The 19020-nt window shown below is 36.9% G+C and overlaps 1 protein-coding gene across 3 annotated transcripts in view; it reads left to right on the top strand.

Annotated features, from left to right (window-relative positions):
- CEP83 (centrosomal protein 83) overlaps positions 1-19020 on the top strand; it is a 129473-nt gene that overhangs the window by 62139 nt on the left and 48314 nt on the right. The window lies entirely within an intron of this gene.

The raw sequence follows: 19020 nt of genomic DNA, 5'->3' as shown, positions 1-19020 counted from the left end.
TAGTGCAATTGCTGGGTCATAGGGTAGCTCTATTTTAAACTTTTTGAGGAACCTCCATACTGTTTTCCAGAGTGACTGTACCAGCCTACATTCCCACCAACAGTGTAGGAGGGTTCCCCTTTCTCCGCATCCCCGCCAACATCTGTCATTTCCTGACTTGTTCATTTTAGCCATTCTGACAGGTATCAGATGGTATCTCATTGTAATTTTGATTTGTATTTCCCTGATGCTGAGTGACGTTATGCATCTTTTCATGTGTCTGTTGGCCATCTGTATGTCTTCTTTGGAGAAATGTCTGTTCATGTCTTCTGCCCATTTCTTGACTGGATTATTTGTTTTTTGGGTATTGAGTTGGATAAGTTCTTTATAGATCTTGGATACTAGCCCTTTATCTCATATGTCATTTGCAAATATCTTCTCCCATTCCATAGGTTGCCTTTTAGTTTTGTTGACTGTTTCCTTTGCTGTTCAAAAGCTTTTTATCTTGATGAAGTCCCAATAGTTCATTTTTGCCCTTGCTTCCCATGCCTCTGGAGATGTGTCTAACAAGAAGTTGCTGCAGCCAAGGTTGAAGAGCTTGCTGCCTGTGTTCTCCTCTAGGATTTTGATGGATTCCTGTCTCACATCTAGGTCTTTCATCCATTCTGAGTCTATTTTTGTGTGTGGTGTAAGGAAATGGTCCAGTTTCATTCTTCTGCATGTGGCTGTCCAATTTTCCCAACACCATTTGTTGAAGAGACTGTCTTTTTTCCATTGGATATTCTTTCCTGCTTTGTTGAAGATTAGTTGACCATAGAGTTGAGGGTCCATTTCTGGATTCTCTATTCTGTTCCATTGATCTATGTGTCTGTTTTTGTGCCAGTACCATACCGTCTTGATGATGACAGCTTTGTAATAGAGTTTGAAGTCCGGCATTGTGATGCCACCAGCTTTGGTTTTCTTTTTCAACATTCCTCTGGCTGTTTGGGGTCTTTTCTGGTTCCATACAAATTTTAGGAGTATTTGTTCCATCTCTGTGAAATATGTCGTTGGTATTTTGATAGGGATTGCATTCAATGTGTAGATTGCTCTGGGTAGTATCGATTTTTAACAATATTTATTTTTAATTACTGAGCAAACTGCTTCATGATTGTTTGATAAGTAAGCTATAAGAACATTGGAACATTTGAGTCCATTGGTAATACAGTACTAGAAAACTATAAATATTTATAATAGCCTTTTTTATTAAAAACTTCTTTACAGCTCTATTCACATATGATGTCTTGTTATAATAGTCACTGCGATGAAGCAGGACTGTATTATTTTATCCGTTTTAAAATGAGGACACTTGAAGCATAAGGTAAGCACCTTGCCCAAAGTCTCACAAAAAGTCAGCAGCCAAATTTACCATAGAACTCAGGTGCCCCAACTACCAGCCCAAAGTTTTTAGTTTGGTGTGGCAATTTCAAATCATTGGTAATTTCAATTAGGAGCCATCCAAAAACTAATTTTGTTCAAGAGATCTGTCAGTTTAAACTAATGATGATGAAAGGTTTTGAATCTGTAATCATGACAGACTTAAAGGAATTACATTTAAAAATTTTCTTGTGGAAAATAGGAATGATAAAGATTTCCAGCCTAAAAATTGGTTTAGTGTATTAAAGAGTAACCAACCACTGAGGTTAAGGATACTGGTGCTTTAGTTTATATTTTGCATTTAAAACCTAATGTTGATGTTTATCTGGTAATGGTTATTTGTGTTCTCTAGTTTCTTAGTTTTATTGTTTTTCTAAAGAATGAAACTTGCATCTGAAATCTGATGACTAATCTATTTTTCACCCATGAGAGGCCAAATAATATTCATTAAAATTTTTAAGGGGTTACTGGCATCATTAGTTTTCCTAATTTAAATGTCTTACACAGGGGCGCCTGGGTGGCTCAGTCGTTAAGCGTCTGCCTTCGGCTCAGGTCATGGTCCCAGGGTCCTGGGATCGAGCCCCGCATCGGACTCCCTGCTCCGCGGGGAGCCTGCTTCTCCCTCTCCCACTCCCCCTGCTCTCTTGCTGTGTCTCTCTCTGTCAAATAAATAAATAAAATTTAAAAAAAAAAAAAATGTCTTACACAGAAATCTGAAGATAAACAGGTAGCTAAGAAGCCATAATTTGTAGAGACTAGAAAAATAAAACTTTCTGATAAGACCAAAGTTCTTTTCTTTCTACTTCCTGACTGAGTATGCAGGAACAGTATTAATTAGTGGATAATTGGGTATTTGTTCTTTCATTCCATCAGTTATCTTAGTGATATGATTGTGGATCATGAAACAGCATTGAAACTTCAAAGAAAAGCCTACTCTTGCCATCTGCCAATTTTACAATTTAAACTGGTATAAAATATATTAGTTTGTACTAAAAATAATTGGCTTTTCTTGCATTAAGGATTCACGCAATACTTGTGCATTTTCACTTTTTTTTTTAAGATTTTATTTATTTATTAGACAGAGAAACACAGAGAGGGAACACAAGCAGGGGGAGTGGGAGAGGGAGAAGCAGGCTTCCCGCTGAGCAGGGAGCCCGATGCGGGGCTCGATCCCAGGACCCTGGGATTATGACCTGAGCTGAAGGCAGACGCTTAACGACTGAGCCACCCAGGTGCCCCGCATTTTCACTTCTACAGATAAAAGAAGTAACTGAATATTCTTTACTGTGTTCTTAGGTGAATACTTCAGGAAGATTTTGTTAGTGTTTTCATGAGAAGCATTCTAGTGATTCACATTTTCCTCATGATACTCTGAATTAAAAGGAATATATGAAAGTAGATGTCTTTATCTTATAAGTAAGATAATGTCATGGTTTCTCAGTGCATTCAGCTATAAGAACATATTAAATCTGGCACTTCATACAGATGAAATTCTGAAGTTGTATGTATAAGCATTATTCAAAGTGGTACTGTTGTGTTTTACTATGTTATTTGGTGTCTAATTTTATATTCTGCAAATAGTAATGAACAATACAAAGAGTTATAGGTATAGGTGATTATACTGGTCAACTGAATGAGTGCAAGAAGCAGGAGTAATTCAGTGGGGAAGTATGTAGATTTTGAGAGAGGGGCAGTGAGTACTGCATCATATGAAAAACTTTAGAATGACAATATTATAATGACAAGTGCCTGAGATTATTCCGTCTGGCTTTCCAAACTGAGCTGTACCTTGGTTTTTTTGTTTGTTTGTTTGTTTGTTTTTTGTTGTTTTTCTTAAGATTTTATTTATTTGAGAGAGAGAGAGAGAATGAGTGGACGGAGGGGCAGAGGGAGAAGCAGACTCCCCGACTCCCCATGGAGCAGGGAGCCCAACTCGGGATTCGATCCCAGGACTCTGGGATCATGACCTGAGCCGAAGGCAGACACTTAACCAACTGAGCTACGCAGGCACCCTTTTTATTTATTTATTTGAGAGAGAGAGCAAGCGAGAGAGAGCGAGCGAGCACGTGCGTACGACCCAGGTGAGAGTCTAAGAGAAAAGCAGACTCCCTGCTGACACTCAACTGACTGAGCCACCCAGGTACCCCTGTACCTTGGTTTTTATGGGGCTGGTTAGAAGCCAGAATTCCTGTGGCAGAAAGGAGAACTTTTCTGGGTCCTTGTTACCACATGCTATTTTTTCTTACAACATTGGTAGCACAAAACTGATAATCATTTTCAAGTTTTGGTCTTTATTCTGACACACATATCATGAAACCTCTTAAAACACATCCTAATTTTGTCCTGGTATGTTCTGAACCTCTAGGTGGCCTATAAGGCTCCTTTATCTAAAATATTCCAAGTTCTCTGACTAGCACCCTTCTCAGATATTATAAACCATATTATAATAGGCAAAAGTCTCCCAGATTAAAACTAAGATACCTCCCAATGGGAATTCTCTGGAATGGATTTTGGCAAACCTTTTAGAAGGGCTCTGTGGAATCTTACTCATTAAAATTCTCTGTATGGGGCGCCTGGGTGGCTCAGTCGGTTAAGCATCTGCCTTTGGCTCGGGTCATGATCCCAGAGTCCTAGGATCGAGCCCTGCATCAGGCTCCCTGCTCAGCGGGGAGTCTCCTTCTCTCTCTCCCTCTGACCCCTCCCCCACTCATGCTCTCACTTGCTCTCAAAAATGAATAAAAAAATAATAATTCTCTGTATGGATACAGTTTAGACTGCCTCAAAAACTAAACTTTTTACATGTAAATTTTAAAGTGTTGAAGATGTTTATTTAATGTGACATTGAGAACTGAACTTCTCTGTGCCTCAGTGTCCTTATTTGTAAAATGGTGTTAACAATAGTATCTATCTCATGGATCTGTGAGATTTAATAAATTAGTATGTGTAAAGTACTTATATAAGTACCTAGCACATAGTAAATATTCAGTAAATGTTAGCACATACCAAAATTTTGGAGTGTATGATCCTGTTGTTTAGCATGCTGGAGTCTTCAGTGTCAGGTTTGTTCTTTAGATGATCTAAATAGTTCCAGGGCATCTCTCATTTCAGTTCCTCTGCCCCCCACCTTCATCTCACTCCAGCATTTGGACTGCTCTGCTTTCAGGTGCTCTGTGCCCTTGTGGCATATGTTTTATTATCCTTATTCTCTTGTTCCGTCTCAATACAATTTTTTTTAAGACACAGTGAACATCAGCTCATTTCCCAATATTTCTTGTATTCCATTCCCTAATCTTTCTGTAACTATGTCTGGGGGGCAAGTACGTAGTTCTGGGAATTGCTTTCTCCCTGTGACTATCTTTCTTTTACTAGGAGAAAATAAGGGTATAAGGAAAGGAAATTATAACATCCAAAACTAGATTAAAATATGAACTTTAGATTTGTAAATAATTTAAGTGCCACTTTCTTCTCAATATAAACAAATGACAGTGTTTTTGTATTCCATCATTAATTTAGGAAAAATTAATTCTAGTGCATATAGGGGAAGAGGGGAAACTTAGTAGAAACATAAAAAAGGTCAACTAATTTGATTTTAAAAACTGAGATCTCAGAACGTGGAACTTCATGTGCAAAATAGTTACCATAATGCCTGACACATAGTAAATGTTCACATTAATGGTGTTACTACTGTTAGTACTTGACAGCATTAATCATAGTACTAATTATCATAATAAACATAGCTGATATTTTATAGATTTCAGATTTGTAAATGACAAGCTGCAGAAGTTGAAAAAGTAAAATACATAGAGGTAGGACACAAATTCATACTTAGTTTATTGAGAGAATCACTTTATATATACTTATTTGAATTCTGTCAGCTGTAGGAATTAGATAGTCATTATTCCCATTTTATAAATGAGAAAACACTCATGAAAAAACACTCATGAAGCACTGAGAGATTAGTCCAAGGTTGTAAAGGTGGTAGGTGATAGAACCATGATTCACATTGTCTGGGAGTTTCTGTTTCTGGCCATGATGGAGTAATAGGGACTGAATTTTCCTAAGGCCTCGCCTAAAAACTGAGACAAAATATAGGAAACCGTGGTGTTCAGACACTGGAAAACAGGTAGTATGAGGTGCAGTGATCCCTGAAGGAAGGAAAACAAATGAGGTAAGCCCTACGATTGCCCCATATTATGTCCATCAGAGTGGAAAGGCTTTACAGTGCATGGTGCATTGAGTGCAAGACTCAGAAGGGTTTTACTTCAGTGGTACAGCCAAATTAGCCCTACACTAAAGGCTACTCTGGTTCTCCCTAACAAGTGTAAAAGCAAGATTTGAAAGGATCGAACTATTTCTAAGTAATTTAAAAGCATAGCAGAATGAAGATTTTTAAAAGTATGTAAAGGAATCCAGAAGAATCCAGCAATGGAAAAAAAAAAAACAAACCATAAAATTCACAATGTCAGACATCCAATAAAAAATGACTGGGCAGCCCAGATGGGTTCATAAGTGAACTCTACAAAACATTTAGGTCTCTACAGTCTTTTTCAGAAAATAGAATGAGAGGCAATATTTCATAACTCATTCTAAGAAGCCAGATACCTAATACCTTACCTAATACCTAAACCAAATAGACATTATAAGGGGAAAAAAAAAAACAAACAACTATAGACCACTGCCTCTCATGAACAAAGATTCAAGAATCCTGAACAAAATATTAGCAAATCAAATCCAACAGTGTATAAAAAGAATAATACACCATGAACAAGTAGGATTTATGTCAGGCATGCAAACCTGGTTCAACATTAGGAAATGAATTAATGTAATCCATCACCCCACAGGCCAAAAAAGAAAAATCACATGATCATATCAGTAGATGCAGAAGAATCATTTGAGAGAATCCAATACCATTCGTTTTAAAGATTTTATTTATTTATTTGACAGAGACACAGTGAGAGAAGGAACACAAGCAAGGGGAGTGGGAGAGGGAGAAGCAGGCTTCCCACTGAGCAGGGAGCCCAATGTGGGTCTCGATCCCAGGACCCTGGGATCATGACCTGAGCCAAAGGCAGATGCTTAACAACTGTGAGCCACCCAGGCGCCCCTCCAATATCCATTCTTGATAAAAACTCTCAGCAGACTAAGAATAGAGGGGGAAACTACCTTAGCTTGTTAGAGAACATCTACAAAAAACCTATAGCTAACATCATACTTAATGATGAGAAACTTAGGGCTTTCCCACTAAGATCAGGAACAGTGCATGGATATCCTTTTACCATGACTTTTCAACATCATGCTGGGAGTCTTATTCAATATGGTAAGACAAGAAAAGGAGATGAAAGACATACAGATTTGGTAGGGAGAAATAAAACATTTTGCTTGCAGATACATGATTGTCTATGTAGAAAATCTGAAACAGTGAACAAAAAACTCTTGAAATTAATAATCAGTTACAGTGAAATTGCAGGATACAAGGTTAATGTACAAAAGACACTTCCCTGTGTAATAGGAATGAACAGGTGGAATTTGAAATTAAAAACATAATATGACTTATGTTGGCATCCCCCCAAATGAAATACTGAGATATAAATCTGAAAAAAAAGTGGGAGATCTGTATGAAAAAACTGCAAAACTGATGAACAAAATTAACTAAATAAATGGAGTACTAGTCCATGTTTGTGGATAGGAAGACTCAATGTTGTCAACATGTCTGTTCTTCCCAACTTGATCTGTAGTTTCAGTGCAATCCCAATCAAAATGCCAGCAAGTTATTTTGTTGATATTGTCAGACTACATCTAAAGTTTATGTAGAGAAACAAAAGACCCAGAATAGCCAACACAATATTAAAGAACAAAGTCAGATGACTGACACTGTCTAATGTCAGGATTTGCTATAAAGCTGTTGTAACCAGCTCTGCTATTGGCAAAAGAATAGACAAATAGATTGAAAGAACAGACCAGAGTCTAGAAATAGACTTACACAAATATAGCCATTTGGTCTTTGACAAAGAGAAAGGGCAGAATGGAGAAAAAGTCTTTTCAACAAATGGTGCTAAAACAACTGGATATGCACATGCAAGAAAAAATGAATCTAGACACAGACCATACACCTTTCACAAAAAATTAAAAGTAGAACATAGACCTAAATGTAAAACTTAAAATTATCAAACTCCTAGAAGATAACAGGGGAAAACCTAGATGACCTTGGCTTTAGCGATGACTTTTTAGATGCAACAGCAAAAACATGATACGCAAAAGAAGTAATTGGTAAGTTAGACTTTATTAAAATTAAAAACCTCTGTGAAAGACATTGTAAAGAGAATGAGAAGAGAAGCCATTGACTGGTAGAGAATATTTACTACAGGGACATATGATAAAAGATTGTTATTCAGATTATACAAAGAACTATGAAACTCGACGATAAGAAAACAGCCTTATTTAAAGTTTAAAAATGGGCCACGGACTTGAACAGATATCTCACCAAAGAAGATATACACATGGCAAATCAGCTTATGAAAATATGTTCAACATTATACGTTATTAGGGAATTGCAAATTAGAACAAGATACTACAACACACATATTGAGAATGGCCAGATCCAAAACACCTGATACTAATTGCCAGTGAGGATGTGGAGCAACAGGACTTCCCACCATTACTGGTGGGAATGCAAAATGGTACAGCAACTTTGGAAGACAGTTTGACAGTTTCCTACAAAACTAAACATAATCTTACTAAACATAATCTCACCATAAGATGCAGCAGTCATACTTCTTGATATTTACTTAAAAGAACTGAGAATTTATGTCTGCCTAACAACTTGTGCAGTTATTTTTAGCACCTTTATTCCTAATTGCCAAAACTTAACCAATATGTCCTTCAGTAGGTGAGTAGTTAAATGAACTGTGTTACATGTAGACATGAAAAGACATGGCGGAACCTTTATTACATATTACTAAGTGAAAGAAGCCAATCTGGAAAGGCTGTATACTGTAGAATTCCAACTACATGACATTCAGGAAGAGGCAGTACTATGGAGACATTGAAAATATCAGTGGTTGCCAGGGATTAGGGGAGAGGGAGGGGTGAATAGGTGGAACACAGGATTTTTAGAGCAGTGACACTATTCTGTGTGATACTAAAGTGGTGGGTACATGTCAATATATATCCATCAAGTGGGAGGGATGGGGTGACTGGGTGATGGACACTGGGGAGGGTATGTGTTCTGGTAAGCACTGTGAATTGTGCAAGACTGTTGAATCTCAGATCTGTACCTCTGAAACAAATAATGCAATATATGTTAAGAAAGAAAAAAAGAAGAAGAAGAATGTAGCAGGAGGGGAAGAATGAAGGGGGGGAAATCGGAGGGGGAGAAGAACCATGAGAGACGATGGACTCTGAAAAACAAACTGAGGGTTCTAGAGGGGAGGGGGGTGGGAGGATGGGTTAGCCTGGTGATGGGTATTGAGGAGGGCACGTTCTGCATGGAGCACTGGGTGTTATGCACAAACAATGAATCATGGAACACTATATCTAAAACTAATGATGTAATGTATGGGGATTAACATAACAATAAAAAAAAATTAATTAAAAAAAAAATATATATCCATCAATATCCTTAGACACCAGGAGTGAACCCTCATATAAACTATAGACTTTTGGTCATATGATATGTTGTTATATGTTCATGAGTTGTAGCAAATATACCCCTCTGGTGTGTGATGCTGATTAGTGGGGGAGGCTGTGGGCAGGTGGGGGTAGGGACGTAAGGGAATTCTGTACTTTCTGCTCAGTTTTGATGTGAACCTAAAACTGCTCTAAAATGTAAAGACTTTTTTTAAAATAAAGACTTAGTTTTTGGGGTGCCTGGGTGGCTCAGTCGTTAAGCGTCTGCCTTCGGCTCAGGTCATGATCCCAGGGTCCTGGGATCGGGCCCCGCATCGGGCTCCCTGCTCAGTGGGAAGCCTGCTTCTCCCTCTCCCACTCCCCCTGCTTGTGTTCCCTCTCTCACTGTGTCTCTCTCTGTCAAATAAATAAAACTAAATAAATAAAGACTTAGTTTTTGAATTCCAATATAATTAACGTACAGTGTTATGGTAGTTTTAGGTGTACAATATAGTGATTTAGCAGTTCTATACATTACTCAGTGCTCATCATTATAAGTGTCTCTTAATCCCCTTTACCTGTTTCACCCATTTCCCCACCCATCTCCCCTCTGGTAACCACCAGCTTGTTCTCTATAGTTAAGAGTTTATTTTTTGTTTGTCTCTTTTTTTCTTTGTTCATTTGTTTTGTTTCTTAAATTCCACATAAGAGTGAACTCATATGGCATTTGTCTTTCTTTGACTTACTTCACTTAGATTAAACCCTTTAGATCCATCCATGTTGTTGCAAATGGCAAGATTTCATTCTTTTTTATGGCTGAGTAATACTTCATTGTATTTATACATAGCATATCGTCTTTATCCATTCATCTGTCAGTGGACACTTGGATTGCTTCCATAATTTCGCTATTGTAAATAATGCTGCAAAAAACATAGGGTTGCATATCTTTTCAAATTAGCGTTTTCATTTTCTTTGGGTAAATACCCAGTAGTGCAATTACTGGATTGTAGGGTAATTCTATTTTTAGCTTTTTGAGGCACCTCCATACTGTTTTCCACAGTGGCTGTACCAGTTTGCATTCCCACTGACAGTGCAAGAGAGGTCCTTTTTTTCTACAACCTCGTCAACACTTGGTTCTTGTGTTTGTTATTTTAGCCATTCTGACAGGTGTGAGGTGATATCTCATTGTAGTTTTGATTTTCATTTCCCTGATGATGAGTGATGTTGAGCATCTTTTCATGTGTCTGTTGGCTATCTGTATGTCTTCTTTGGAGAAATATCTGTTCATGCCTTGTGCCCATTTTTAATTGAATTATTTGTGGTTTTTTTGGTGCTGCGTTGTAGGAGTTCTTTCTATATTTTGGATACTAACCCTTTATCAGATACGTCATTTGCAAATATTTTCTCCCACTCTGTAGGTCGCCTTTTAGTTTTGTTGTTTCCTTAGCTGTGCAGAAGCTTTTATTTTGATGTAGTCCCAATAGTTTATTTTTGCTTTTGTTTCTCTTGCCTCAGGAGACATATCTAGAAAAATGTTGCTACAGCTGATGTCAAAGAAATTACTGCTTGTGCTCTCTTACAGGATTTTTATGGTTTTAGGTCTCACATTTAGGTCTTTAATCCAGTTTGAGTTTATTTTTCTGTATGGTATAAGAAAGTGGTCCAGTTTCATTCTTTTGCATATAGCTTTCCAGTTTTCCCAACACCATTCATTGAAAAGACTGTCTTTTTCTTATTGGATATTCTTTCCTCCTTCATTGAAGATTAATTGACCATATAATCATGGGTTTATTTCTGGGCTATTTCTGTTCTCTTGATCTGTGTGTCTGTTTTTATGCCAGTACTGTACTATTTTGATTACTACAGCTTTGTATTATATCTTGAAATCTGGGATTGGGATCTCTTCTGTTTTGTTCTTTTTTTCAGGATTGCTTTGGTCTTTTGTGGTTCCATAAAATTTTTAGGATTATTTGTTCTAGTTTGGTGAAAAATGCTGTTGGTATTTTGATAGGGATTGCATGAAATCTGTAGATGGCTATGGGTAGTATCAACATTTCAACATTTGTTCTCCCAATCCATGAGCATGGAATAAAGGCTATTTTTTTTTTAAATTGACTGGGCATGCAGAGAAGCAGGAGAATTTATTTCATAATGGAGAAAAAGTCGACAGAAACAGACCTGTAAATTACAGAATTAGTAGACAGGGTCATTAAACTATATAAATATACTCCATAAGTTCAAAAAGTTAAAGGAAACCTTGAACATAATGAAACACATGGAACACATTTTTAAGAAAAGATTCTTGTGATAAAAAATACAGCTAACCCTTGAACAACGTGGGTTAATACTGCGCAGATCCACTTATAAGCAGATTTTATTTTTGATAACTAGTACAATACTGTAAATATATTCTCATAATGTTCTTAACATTTTTTTCTCTAGGTTGCTTATTGTAAGAATACAGTATTATATATACGTATAACATACAAAATATGTCAGTTGACTGTATTATTGGTAAGGTTTCTGGTCAACAGTAGGCTATTATTAGTAGTTAAGTTTCTGGTGGGGGGGGCAAAAGTTATATATGGATTTTTGACTGCACAGGGCGTTGGTGCCCCTACCCCCTGCTTTGTACAAGGGTCAACAATCTAAGTGGAAAATACACTATAAATGGATTAGACACTGCAGAAGAAAAAATAATGGCTAAATTGAAGATTTTGCAATAGAAACTATCCAAGATGGAATATAGAGAGAAAAAGGATAGGAAAAAAATGGTTATAATACATAGTGGGATAATGTCAGATAAGTCAAATTCTAAAATGAGAAGGGAAGAACAGAAAAAAATATTTGAAGAAATAATGGCTAAATTTTTCAGATTTCATGAAAAATATAAATCCACAGATCTGAAACTCTCAAAGAAACACATGGACAAGAAAACACAAAACTATACCAAGGGCACATAGATTCATATTAGTTAAAACTAGTGATAAAGAGTAAATCTTAAAAAGCACCCAGAAGACTTCTCCCAGGAACATGGAGTAGATGTACTTTCCCCTCTTCATCTTACTAAGGAAAACAAAAAACTCGATATTATAGGACAGGAGAGTCCTGTTCTCTCCAGCCAAAGCACTAGGAAAAGAGCAGCCAAATACTGCAGTAAAAACCAGCCCCATCCCAACTTTAAGTCTTCCCCAGGCTGTAATGTGGAGCCCTAATTTTCAGCCAAGATGATTACCAGAGAAGGCAAGGTAGGGAGCCAGGACTTTCATTCACACTTGTCAATAACTAGGGTTTCCACCTTTCTGCCATGATGGTGTTGGAGATGACATCAGAGCCTAGATTTCCACTGCCTCATTGGCAGTAACAAGGTACCCCCTCCCCTTTCGGCTTGGGTCATGGCAGAGAAGGCCTAGTGCAGAATCAGGATTTTCACTATTATCCAGCCCTGGAGTGTTAATGGAAGCTACATCTGACTCTGTGGTGTCAGTGAGGTCACATGGGGAGCAGTAACAAGTCATTCCTACCCCTGCCATTTAGGGAGCTATCTGTGTGCTTAGTTGGGAGCTGGAACTCTTAATTCTACCCAGCATGGGTGTCATGAGGAACCTCTCCCATCTTGGGTGTCATAGAGCTAAAGTGGGGAATCTATACTACTACCTCCACCTGGTAGTAATGAGGTGATGACACCATCCTTTCCCTGCCAGAGCCATGTTCTAAAAAGCCAGCTAAAACAAACTTTAGATAAGATCCAGAGTCTCCTAATACAATACCCCAAAAGTCTAAATTTCAGTAGAAAATCACTTGTCATACTGAGAACCTGGATGATCTCAAAACCAAAAGCCTATGGAATGGGAGAAGATATTTTCAAATGACGTATCTGATAAAGGGTTAGTGTCCAAAATCTGTAAGGAACTTACCAAACTCAACACCCAAAAAAACAAATAATCCAGTTAAGAAATGAATATTTTTCCAAAGAAGACATAAAAATGGCTAACAGACACATGAAAAGATGTTCAGCATCACTCATCATCAGGGAGATACAAATCAAAACCACAGTGAGAGATACCACCTCACACCTATCAGAATGGTTAAAATTAACACAAGAAACAACATGTGTTGGTGAAGGTGTGGAGAAAGGGGAACCCTCTTGCACTGTCCGTGGGAATGCAAACTGGTACAGCCACTGTGGAAAACAGTATGGCAGTTCCTCACAAAGTTAACAATAGAATTACCCTATGACCCAGCAATTGCACTACTAGGTATTTACCCAAAGGACACAAAAATACTGATTTGGAGGGGCACATGCACCCTGATGTTAGCATTATCACCAATAGCCAAACTATGGAGAGAACCCAAATGTCCATTGACCAATGAATGGATAAAGAAGATGTGGGTGGTGTGCATGTGTGTGTGTGTGTATGCACATATCTTGGAATATTACCCATCAAAAAGAATGAGATCTTGCCATTTGCAATGATGTGTATAGAGCTAGAGTGTATTATGCTAAGTGAATAAGTCAGAGAAAGACAATTACCATATGATTTTACTCAACTGGAATTTAAGAAACAAAACAGATGAACATAGGGGAAGAGAAAAAAAGGCGGAAGCAAACCATAAGAGACACTTAACTATAGAGAACAAAATTGAGAGGTGGTGGAGGGAGGTGGGTGGGGGATGGGCTAAGTGGGTGATGGGTATTAAGGAGGGCACTTATTGTGATGAGCAATGGGTGTTATACGTAAGTGATGAATCACTAAATTCTACACCTGAAACCAATTTTGCCATGCTTGTTAACTAGAATTTAAATAAGAATTTGAAATAAAATCTCAAACTAAATGAAAAAAGACAATAGATACTAACACTGAGATGACAGAGATATTATTAGAATTATCTGACAAAAGATTTCAAAGCAGCCATGGTAAAAATGTTTTAATATGCAATTACAAACGTGAAACAAATGGAAAAAATAGAGTCTTAGCAAAGAAATAGACAATGTAAAGAACCAAATAAAAATTTTAGAACTGAAAAATATGATGACCATTGAAACCCCCCCCCCAAACAAAACAAAACAAACCCTCAATTGTTGGGCTTAACAGCAGAATGGAGGGCATAGAGGAAAGAATTTGTGAACTTGAAGATAGAACATTAGAAATTACCCAATCTTAACAAGCTACAGAAAATGGATTAAAAAAAGAAATGAGCACAGAGAGCTGTAGATACCTGTGGATTATCACAAAAGATCTAAGATTTTTGTTTTTGAAAGGAAAAGAGAGGGCAGTGTTGAAAAAGTACTTAAAGGCTGAAACCTACCCAAATTTGATAGACCCAAACATAGATTCAAGAAGCTAAGTGAATATCAAAATAGGATCAAACGAAAGTAATCTACCTAAGAAACATCATACTCAAACTTATAAAAACTATAGGGAAAAAGATCTTGAAAGCAGTGAGAGGTATGATACTTAACTTATAGGGGGAAAACAATTCCAAAACATTTCTCATCACAAAACCATAGAGGCCAGAACAAAGTGCCATGACATTATCAAATGCTAAAAGGAAAGAAGTATCAACTCCTAATTATCCAGCAAAAATGTCCTTCAGGAATGAAGACTATAAATCAAGATCTTCTTAGAATAAGGAAAACTAAGAATCTGTTACCAGTAGTTTCAAAAGAATGCCTATGGGAAATTCTCTAAAAAGAAAGAAAACAATAAAAGAAGGAACATCAAAACATCAAGAAGGCTAAAAGAACACAGTAATCAAAACTCTGGGTGTATACAATAGATACTCCTTTCCTGAGTGACTTTTCTAAATTTTGTTTGATGGTTAAAGCAAACATAATGCTGTCTGATGTGTTTTAAATGTATATAGTGCATGTAATTAAGACAATTATAAACAAGGGTTAAAGGATGTAAAGAGAGGTAAAGTTTCTCATTATCACTTGAACTAGTAAAATGAACCCAGTAGACTATGATAAAGTATGTATATATAATGCCCGGACCAATAACTAAGAAAGCTATACAAAGAGATACACTCAGAACATTATAGGTAAATCAAAATGGAATCCTAAAAAAATGTTTAAGGAGCCCATAGGAAGGCAGGAAAAAGAAACCAAACTTAGAACAAGAAATAGGGAAAGAAATGAAAAACTTAAGACATAACATATTCATAGTCAGAATAAAGGTAAATGGTATAAATATAACAAAAGAGATTTGCAGAATGGATTTTATTTTTTAAAGATTTTATTTAGAGAGAGAGAGTGAGCAAGTGGGGAGAGGGGCAGAGGGACGGGAAGACAGAATCCCCAACACGGGGCTCGATCCCGTGACAATGAGATCATTACCTGAGCCAAAATCAAGAGTTGGACGTTTAACCCACTGAGCTGCCCAGACGCCCCTGCAGAGTTGATTTTAAAAATGAAAGACAACTGTATGCTGTCCACGGGAAACTTCAAATATAACAATATAGGTAGTTAGTAAAAGGGTAGAAAAAAATGTCTTGTAAATATTCAAATATTAGTTAAAAGAAGTAGAAGTGGCTGTATTAATATCAGATAAAGTAGACTTCAGAGCAAAGAAAAATGCCAGAGGTAGAAGATTATATAATTATAAAAAATGTCAGTCCATCCTGAAGACAAGAATACTAAATGTGTATGAACCAAATAGAACTGCAAAATATGTGAAGCAAAAACTGATAGAACTAAGAGGAGAAATAGATGAATACATAATTATTGTTGGAGATTTGACATCCTTGTTTCAACAGTTGATAGAAAAATTAGAAAATCAGGGAGGATCTAGAACTCAACAACACCATTAACCAGAAAAATCTAATTGATATTTATAGAACACTCAACCCAACAAGAGCACCTAAACATATTTTTTTCAAGTGGCTACTGAATATATACCAAAACAGGCTATATCCTGGGCCATAAAATAAACCTCTACAGATTTATAAAAATTGAGATTATACAGAGTGAGTTCTCTAACCACAACAGACTCAAACTAGAAATCAGTATCAGAAAGATAGTAGAGAAATCCTCAAACAGTTGGAAATGAAATGACACACCTCAAATAATTCATGAGTCAAAGAGGAAATTTCAATGAAAACATATTAATCAAAAATAATTTTAAAAAATTCATTAGCCTGAATGAAAATGTAACATGTTAAAATATTCAGGATACAGCTAAAGCAGTGCTGAGAGAAAATGTATGGCATTAAATGCATTCATTAGAAAAGAGGAGAAAAATATCAAATTAGTACTCTAAGCTCCCACCTTAAGAACCTAGAAAAAGAGGATCGAAATAAACACAAATAAGGAGAGGGAAGGAAATAAGAAAAATAAGAGTAGAAACAATGAAATTGAAAACAGAAAAACAGTAGAGAAAATCAGTGAAGCAAAGAGCTATTCTTTGAAAGGATTAATAAAATTGACAAACCTCTAGCAAGACTGCCAAAAAAGAGGGAAGACACAGATTACCTATATCAGGAATGAAACAGAATATCACTACAGATCTTGCAGACATCAAAGGGTAATAAAGAAATCTGGTGAACAACTCTACCCAAACAAATTTGTCAAACATAGATGAAATGGATCAAAAGGCAGATACTACTGTAACTCACCCCATATGAAATAAATCATGTGAATAGCCATATAACTATTAAGAAAACTGAATTCATATTGAAAAACTGACTAAAGAATGGTGTCACTGGAGAATTCTATGAAGTGTTTAAAGAGGAATGAAAACCAGTTCTATACAGTGTCTTTCAGAAAATAGAAGAGGAGAGGGATGTTACCAGGTGGGGAAACTGGACAAAGGGTACACAGAAACTCTTTAAATTATTTTTTACAATTGCATATGAACCTACCATCATCGAAAAATAAAGTTTAATTAAAAAGGCGGGGGCGCCTAGGTGGTGCAGTCAGTTAAGCAACCAACTCTTGGTTTCAGCTGAGGTCATGATCTCAGGGTCATGAGATCGAGCCCACGTCGGCCTCCTCGCTCAGCTGGAGTCTGCTTGAGATTTTTCTCTCCCTCTCCCTCTGCCCCTCCTGCTTGTGCACTCTCTCTCTCTCAAATCTTAAAGATAAACAGAAAAAAGTTATTTTCTGCAGAAGAACAAAGGTAAGAATGACAACAGATTTCCTTTTGGAAATATAAGCCCAAAGACAGTAGAGAAATATCTTTAAAATATTAAAAGCAACAACGACAACAAGTTAGGCTGTTTGATTCCAGAGCCTGTACTCTTAACCATTTCTCTATGCTGCATCCTAAAGATAATAGAAACAGAGATGGATGGAGCAATTACATATACCACTTTCTCCTTTTGTGTGCCTGGGGAGTTAGAATGGTACGCCCATCCTTTGAAAAGAAGATAAACAACAACTATTCCTAGTCCTGGATTTGTTTCTTGTTTCTGTTGTTTCCTTTACTTCAACAATCTTGTAAAAGTAAAATTGGTTAATAAATCATGTTTGCTGTCAAGTAAGCTTATATTCAAGAAGAGAATAAAGTAAATATAGAGGTAACTGTAATACAGGCAAATTTGGCTAAATGTCATAAAGTAGAAATTCAGACAAAGCCTTTGGGAAATTTAGAGCAAGGATTGAGAGTACAACAAATTACGGGTATCAAGGAAGATTGCTTGTGAATCTGATTGAGAGTGGAGGAAGAGGGAAGAGCTGAGGATGTCCGAGATCTGTGTCCTGATGACTGGGCCGAGAGCAGTGTCATCGTGGTGGTTAAATAGAAGTTCTTGGATAGCACAGGTTTTGTGATTATTTGCTTGTCGGCTAGGTTGTGTAATGTATCCTTACTACCTAGAACAGTGCTGGGTACATAATAAGTACTCAGTATTTGTTACATGAATGAGTAAACAGAGAAATTAGAAGGCAGCGATCACCAGATTTTGTAAGAATGATTTGATGGTGAGCTCTAGTTGGAGAGTTACAAATGTGGAATCTAATCCTCACTATGCCATTAGCCAGGTCTGACCATAGTTTCAGCTACCACTCCAGCTGTCACACAGATGGCTCTCAAAACTACTGTAGAGAGCAGTAATATAGGAAACATGCTGATGAAGAACGTTAGCTGCCTGACCCCATATGTAAAATGAAGAGGACAAGAGAAATGATTGTTAATAAGTGCAATTTTACATCTAGTGCACTTAGCTCAGCATTTGGTCCATTGTACTCAATACAGGGCACCATTGTCTGAACTTGAGTTACACATGGGCTCCTGACCTAGATGAGCCACCACACCTCTAATATAGCACATTAAAACTGTGTTTGAGTTACCTCATGCAAAAAGCTAAATGGTATTTTAAAGATATCCAGCCTAAGACCTTCATTTTAATTTGTGCCAAAGTGAAAAAGTAACTTGCACAAAGTCACACAGCTAGCTGAAGGAAACAAAATATGGAGGGGAAAAAGGTATTCAGGGACCAAACATGGGGCTAATGTTTACATGTAAAGAGTGGGAGGAAAAATAGGAGAGAGACACTAATTAGTTGGGCTTGACACTGACTTTTACAGCTGCCTCCTATAATGAATTTTATTTTCTGGAAAAAAATGATATTTGCCTGCTAGATAGCTCTACCTTTCCCATGGACATCTTTATTTCAACATGTCTAAAACCAAACTGGAATCACTACATGTTAAAACTGAAAAAGAGTTTTGAGGGTTTCCATTCTAAACTCTCATTTTACAGAAGAGGAAAACAGATTCTGTACTGGGGTGGAGGTCTCACCCTTCTTAGATTCATTTATAGCAACATGAGCCATCATTCATCTCTTGGGTCACTTTTGCCTAGGTTGCAGAGCATTACTTAAAGTCCTTTTGGCTTAGAGTGATCCTTCTAAGCTCATCCTGGCTAGTTTTTAAGAGCAGTGGGTTTTTGTTGTTTTGTTGTTGTTTCTTGTTTTTTGTTTTTTCATTTTTCTCTTTTTATTTTTTTTCTTCAAACAGCTGAATCCTTTAAGTTGAATCATATGAAGAAACCCCATATGTAAAAAGAGACTAACAAG

This window comes from Halichoerus grypus, chromosome 6 (genome assembly GCF_964656455.1).
Source record: "Halichoerus grypus chromosome 6, mHalGry1.hap1.1, whole genome shotgun sequence".
Classification (NCBI taxonomy): Eukaryota; Metazoa; Chordata; class Mammalia; order Carnivora; family Phocidae; genus Halichoerus; species Halichoerus grypus.
This window is presented reverse-complemented; position numbering and strand designations above follow the sequence as displayed.